The sequence below is a fragment of the Oncorhynchus mykiss genome, chromosome 18, assembly GCF_057628025.1.
Source record: "Oncorhynchus mykiss isolate SJ-2025 chromosome 18, ASM5762802v1, whole genome shotgun sequence".
Classification (NCBI taxonomy): Eukaryota; Metazoa; Chordata; class Actinopteri; order Salmoniformes; family Salmonidae; genus Oncorhynchus; species Oncorhynchus mykiss.
In genome coordinates this window covers 70,994,206-71,001,114 of record NC_143039.1, presented here as the reverse complement: position 1 = coordinate 71,001,114, position 6,909 = coordinate 70,994,206, and the positions used below count along the sequence as shown (strand labels likewise).

General features: G+C 43.6%; 1 protein-coding gene across 1 annotated transcript in view; it reads left to right on the top strand.

The window, feature by feature from the left end:
• Positions 1–6,909, top strand: part of csmd3b (CUB and Sushi multiple domains 3b) — a 425,045-nt gene that overhangs the window by 76,904 nt on the left and 341,232 nt on the right.

The window sequence follows — 6,909 nt, the reverse complement described above, 5'->3', positions numbered from 1 at the left end:
CGTTCTTCCCCTGAGCAAGGCAGTTAACCCACTGTTCCCCGGGTGCCGTGGATGTTGATTAAGGCAGTCCTCCGCACCTCTCTGATTCAGAGGGGTTGGGTTAAATAAGAAAGACACATTTCAGTTGAAGGCATCCAGTTGTACAACTGACTAGGTATCCCCCTTTCCCTACAGCCAGTCAGATGAGAGATTAATAGACTGACTGTCAGTACAGCCAGTCAGATGAGAGATGGACAGATTGACTGTTTGTACAGACAGTCAGATGAGAGATGGACAAATTGACTGTCAGTACAGCCAGTCAGTTGAGAGATGGACAGATTGACTGTTGGTACATCCAGTCAGATGAGAGATGGACAGATTGACTGTCAGTACAGCCAGTCAGATGAGAGATGGACAGATTGACTGTTGGTACAGCCAGTCAGATGAGAGATGGACAGATTGACTGTTGGTACAGCCAGTCAGATGAGAGATGGACAGATTGACTGTTTGTACAGCCAGTCAGATGAGAGATGGACAGATTGACTGTCAGTACAGCCAGTCAGATGAGAGATGGACAGATTGACTGTTGGTACAGCCAGTCAGATGAGAGATGGACAGATTGACTGTCAGTACAGCCAGTCAGATGAGAGATGGACAGATTGACTGTCCCTACAGCCAGTCAGATGAGAGATGGACAGATTGACTGTTGGTACAGCCAGTCAGATGAGAGATGGACAGACAGGGAAATTATCAGGGAAGCAGCAGACCAGAGCCAACTCTACCAACTTGTCAAATGGCTAATACACTTCCCTCAATCCCTTCTTCCCTCCCACCATCCCTGGTTTTCTCAATCACTAAGCTGTCACTATGAATTACTTGTGTCAAAGGTCACTGGTCCTGGTGACCTGTTACCTTCTACTAAACTGATAGTTCATCACCTCGTGAACACTTGCAACCCATATAAGGGGTTGTCACGCACATCATAGCTTAGTATTTACTGGGGGGATTCCAACCTGAAATAGAAGAAGGTTTCATCTCTCAAACACCAGCCACATCCGCTGGATATAAGCTAGCATTTCCCCACAATAACCATATCTTTGATTATTTCCCCTCAAGCTTAGGGTTTTGTAGTAAATGAGTGTCTGAGTGATTAACAGCACGCCAACCACCCTAATGAAGGAAAGTGAGTTAGGTAGAGAGGGAGGAGGGAGGGATAGAGCGAGAGCGAGAGAGATAAAAAGAGAAATATTGTAATATCTCTGGAGGAAAAACATAGAGAAACCTGCTTTGGAAGAGATTGTTGTTAGAATTAGCAAGTTTTCCTTCCTCGCTCTCTAACAGACAATACCTTTAATAACAGTAAACCCTGTGAGAGAGTAAATATTAATTTAGTACTCTCCCAGATACACGAAGAGGAACTACTTCATGTAACTACTGTAGACGATGCTGTGTAGAAGGCCTACATTACTGTAGACGATGCTGTGTAGAAGACCTACATTACTGTAGACAATGCTGTGTAGAAGGCCTGCATTACTGTAGACGATGCTGTGTAGAAGGCCTGCATTACTGTAGACGATGCTGTGTAGAAGGCCTGCATTACTGTAGACGATGCTGTGTAGAAGGCCTACATTACTGTAGACGATGCTGTGTAGAAGGCCTGCATTACTGTAGACGATGCTGTGTAGAAGGCCTACATTACTGTAGACGATGCTGTGTAGAAGGCCTACATTACTGTAGACAATGCTGTGTAGAAGGCCTGCATTACTGTAGACGATGCTGTGTAGAAGGCCTGCATTACTGTAGACGATGCTGTGTAGAAGGCCTACATTACTGTAGACGATGCTGTGTAGAAGGCCTACGTTACTGTAGACGATGCTGTGTAGAAGGCCTACATTACTGTAGACGATGCTGTGTAGAAGGCCTACGTTACTGTAGACGATGCTGTGTAGAAGGCCTACGTTACTGTAGACGATGCTGTGTAGAAGACCTACATTACTGTAGACGATGCTGTGTAGAAGGCCTGCATTACTGTAGACGATGCTGTGTAGAAGGCCTGCATTACTGTAGACGATGCTGTGTAGAAGGCCTACATTACTGTAGACGATGCTGTGTAGAAGGCCTACGTTACTGTAGACGATGCTGTGTAGAAGGCCTACATTACTGTAGACGATGCTGTGTAGAAGGCCTACGTTACTGTAGACGATGCTGTGTAGAAGGCCTACGTTACTGTAGACGATGCTGTGTAGAAGACCTACATTACTGTAGTCGATGCTGTGTAGAAGGCCTGCATTACTGTAGACGATGCTGTGTAGAAGGCCTGCATTACTGTAGACGATGCTGTGTAGAAGGCCTACATTACTGTAGACGATGCTGTGTAGAAGGCCTGCATTACTGTAGACGATGCTGTGTAGAAGGCCTACATTACTGTAGACGATGCTGTGTAGAAGGCCTGCATTACTGTAGACGATGCTGTGTAGAAGGCCTGCATTACTGTAGACGATGCTGTGTAGAAGGCCTACATTACTGTAGACGATGCTGTGTAGAAGGCCTACATTACTGTAGACGATGCTGTGTAGAAGGCCTGCATTACTGTAGACGATGCTGTGCAGAAGGCCTGCATTACTGTAGATGTTTGTCAGAAGCTTTAATATCCCTGAAATACTGATCTGAGAGCAGTTATCTTCTTAATTTCTCACTTGGTGCCAGTACTTTACATCGTGCTAAATGGCCTTCCCTAATGAAGAATAAAAGTGCTAATTTATCAGTTGATTTAATGTTTTTTGATATTAACCCATCACATCCATTCATACTATTCCCACAGAAACACTGACAGGTGAAGCAGGACAGAGGCACTTGAAGGATGAAAAGGAAATTTGGTATCACTTTACAAGACCTACATCCCACTGAGTATACAAAACATTTCCCTCGGAACAATCTCCATTCATCGAGGCATGGACTACAAGGTGTCGAAAGTATGTCCTTTAGGTGGCGAAGCATTCTTGATACACACGGGAAACTGTTCAGCATGAAAAACCCAGCAGCCTTGTAGTTCTTGACACAAACCAGTGTGCCTGGCACCTACTACCATACCCCGTTCAAAGGCACTTTAATCTTTCGTTTTGGCCATTCACCCTTTCAATGGCACACATACACAATCCATGTCTCAATTGTCTCAAGGCTTAAAAATCCTTATTTAACCCGTCTGCTCCCCTTCATCTACACTGATTTGAAGTGGATTTAACAAGTGACATCAATAAGAGATCATATCTTTCACCTGGATTCACCTGGTCAGTCTGTGTCATGGAAAGAGCAGGTGTTCTTAATGTTTTGTACACTCAGTGTAGATTGTTTATCAGAAGCTTCCATATCCCTAAAATACTGATCTGAGAGCAGTTATCTTCTTAATTTCTCACTTGGTGCCATTACTTTACATCGTGCTAAATGGCCTTCCCTAATGAAGAATAAAAGAGCTAATTTAGCAGTTGATTTCCTGCTTTTTGACCCTGTCACTGTGGGTTGACCCCTCACATCCATTCATACTTCTAGCAGCAGAAACACTGACAGATGAAGCAGCACAGACACTTGAAGGATGAAAAGGAGATTTGGTAACGCTTTACATTAAGTTGCTCTGATGCTTATTCTTTAAAACACATAGTGTATTTTTAACATATTGTTAAGAAGAAAGAGTATTAAAATCTTTGTCAACTCACGTGATGAATCCATTTGCGCACAACGCATCGTTTGTGTTTTATACTGCAACAAAATCACTTCTAATCAGAACAGTCTGTGGACAATGTTCAGATCTCAGGTGAAATACAGGACGCATTTTCATGTGCATGTCTTTCAGATTCCTGCATTATCCCTGCATTCTAAACACACGATAAGATGTCAGCATTTCCAGACTTGTCCTCAATTTATTTTAACTATTGTTTTTCACCCCATTAGATACACATGAGTGTTGCAGAGGTTTATGGGTAGTCATAGCCATCATTATTTCTTATGCCCCCTAATTAGAGATTCCAGAACAGAAGAGCCATTTGCATTTTGCTTGATAGTGTTGACTGTACATGTCATTGCACTCCTCCTCGCTCGTTGTCTCTCTCTCTCTCTTTCTGTCTCTTTTATTTTTCTCTCCTGTTCTCTCTCTATCTTTAAACCAATCTCCCCCCTCTCGTTCTCTCTCTTGCTTTCTTCCACTCTGCCTTTCATTCGATCTCTCTTTCTTCCCTCTCTATCTCTCTCTCTCTATCTCTATCTCTCTATGTGGTATGGTTTGAGTGGTTTTAAATCATTGTGCTACACTAAACCACCAACTGTTCATGCAGTTGAATCATGTGTGCTCACACACACACACACACACACACAGAGAGAGAGGGAGAGAGAAAAACATACTTTCTCTCAGCACTGCAGGGAGCATATGATACGCTCTTCTCCTGGCTTCTCTCTACAATGATACTACAGTTTTTTTCAGCTCTTGAGGATTCTGCAGCCAGTCTATGTGTGCTAGCATTTCTCTGTCTGCAGCAAGTCTATGTGTGCTAGCATCTCTCTGTCTGCAGCAAGTCTATGTGTGCTAGCATTTCTCTGTCTGCAGCCAGTCTATGTGTGCTAGCATTTCTCTGTCTGCAGCCAGTCTATGTGTGCTAGCATTTCTCTGTCTGCAGCAAGTCTATGTGTGCTAGCATCTCTCTCTCTCTACAGCCATTCTATGTGTGCTAGCATCTCTCTCTCTCTCTACAGCCATTCTGTGTGCTAGCATCTCTCTCTCTCTACAGCCATTCTATGTGTGCTAGCATCTCTCTGTCTGCAGCCAGTCTATGCTAGCATCTCTCTCTCTACAGCCATTCTATGTGTGCTAGCATCTCTCTCTCTGCAGCCAGTCTGTGTGCTAGCATCTCTCTGTCTGCAGCCAGTCTATGCTAGTATCTCTCTGTCTGCAGCCAGTCTATGTGTGCTAGCATCTCTCTGTCTACAGCCAGTCTATGCTAGCATCTCTCTGTCTACAGCCAGTCTATGCTAGCATATCTCTGTCTGAAGCCAGTCTATGTGTGCTAGCATCTTGTTATCTCAGCTAACAACTTCTAGAGAAATTAGTTATTTTGAGTGCTGCAGGCTATGGATGATATTATTGTCTCATAGTGGGAATAAGCAGATCCTGGGAAAAGCTAGCGGATATAGAGAACCAAATGGGAGTCCTCATAGTGTGAGACCTAATAACTCCCTTTAGATAGAATGTAGAGGAAGCCAATAACATTTCACTGTTTAGCCAGCAAATGTACTGCTCGCCATGAAGCATTGATGTTCCCAGTTCAATTAAACATTTAGCATGTTCTTTGTTAGATGAATTAAATATAATGTGCTTACACCGTGAATGATTTATGCATATGCACTGTGTATTGGGCTTTTAAGATGGTTTTGTCTCAATCAAACACAGTTGGAACACATGATCATGGTTTCACCAACATTCTGCTGTACTAAAACTTCTGCAACATTTATAACTAGTAGAATATGCACCTAAAACAATTTGTATCTTATTCTAGAGTGTGTCTGTAAATTCCACAGATTCTCGCTTCGTTAATTACTTTGTGAGTGAGCTGTTATGATTTCCCTTGACTACCTGCCTCCGATTCTAATGTGCACTTACAGTAGTGTGGGTACCAGTTTCGGCATTTTGATGTCACTTCGCCGTTACTGTCAAGAATTTTACACAATGGGAGCAGATTTTACGTCAAAAGGACATAATGACATACACGACATCCCGTGGGTACCAGTTTCGTCGAACATCTCATTCCAAAGTCATGGGCATTAATATGGAGTTGGTCCCCCCTTTGCTGAAATAACAGCCGCCACTCTTCTGGAAAGGCTTTCCATTAGATGTTGGAACATTGCTGCTATAACAGTCTCCACTCTTCTGGGAAGGCTTTCCATTAGATGTTGGAACATTGCTGCTATAACAGCCGCCACTCTTCTGGGAAGGCTTTCCATTAGATGTTTGAACATTGCTGCTATAACAGTCTCCACTCTTCTGGGAAGGCTTTCCACCAGATGTTGGAACATTGCTACGGGGGCTTCCATTCCGCCACAAGCATTAGTGAGGTCAGGCACTGGTGTTGGGCGATTAGGCCTGGCTCGCAGTTGGCTTTCCAATTCATCCCAAAGGTGTTCGACGGGGTTGAGGTCAGGGCTTTGTTTAGGCTAGTCAAGTTCTTCCACACCGATCTTGACAAACCAGGGTCATCCGGGTTTGGCCTGGGGTAGGCCGGCATTGTAAATAAGAATTTGTTCGTAACTAACTTGCGTAGTTAAATAAAGGTTAAATTAAATTTTAAAACATTTAAATTTAAAATAATTGTTAATGGCATTGTCATGTTTCAACAGGAAAGGACCTTCCCCAAACTGTGTTAAGCATTTAGATTTCCCTTCACTAGAACCAAGGGACCTAGCCCGAACCATGAAAAACTATTATTTCTCCTCCACCAAAGTTCACAGTTGGCATTGAAGCAAGTAGCGTTCTCCTGGCAAACCAGATTTGTCCGTCGGACTGCCAGATGATGAAGTATGATTCATCACTCCAGAGAACGCCTTTCCACTACTCCAGAGTCCAATGGTGGTGAGCTTTACACCACTCCAGCTGACGCTTGGCATAGCATATGGTGATCTTAGGCTCATGTGCAGCTGCTTGGCCATGGAAATCCATTTCCCGACAAACAGTTATTGTCTCGTTGTTCTGACGTTGTTCCAGAGGCAGTTTTGAACTTGATAGTGAGTATTGCTACCAAGGACAGACGGTTTTTACGTGCTACTTTCTTCAGCAGTCCCATTCTGTGAGCTTGTGTGGCCTACCACTTCACGGCTGAGCCATTGTAGCGAATAGATTCCATTTCACAATAACAGCACTTACAGTTGACCAGGGCAGCTCTAGCAAGGCAG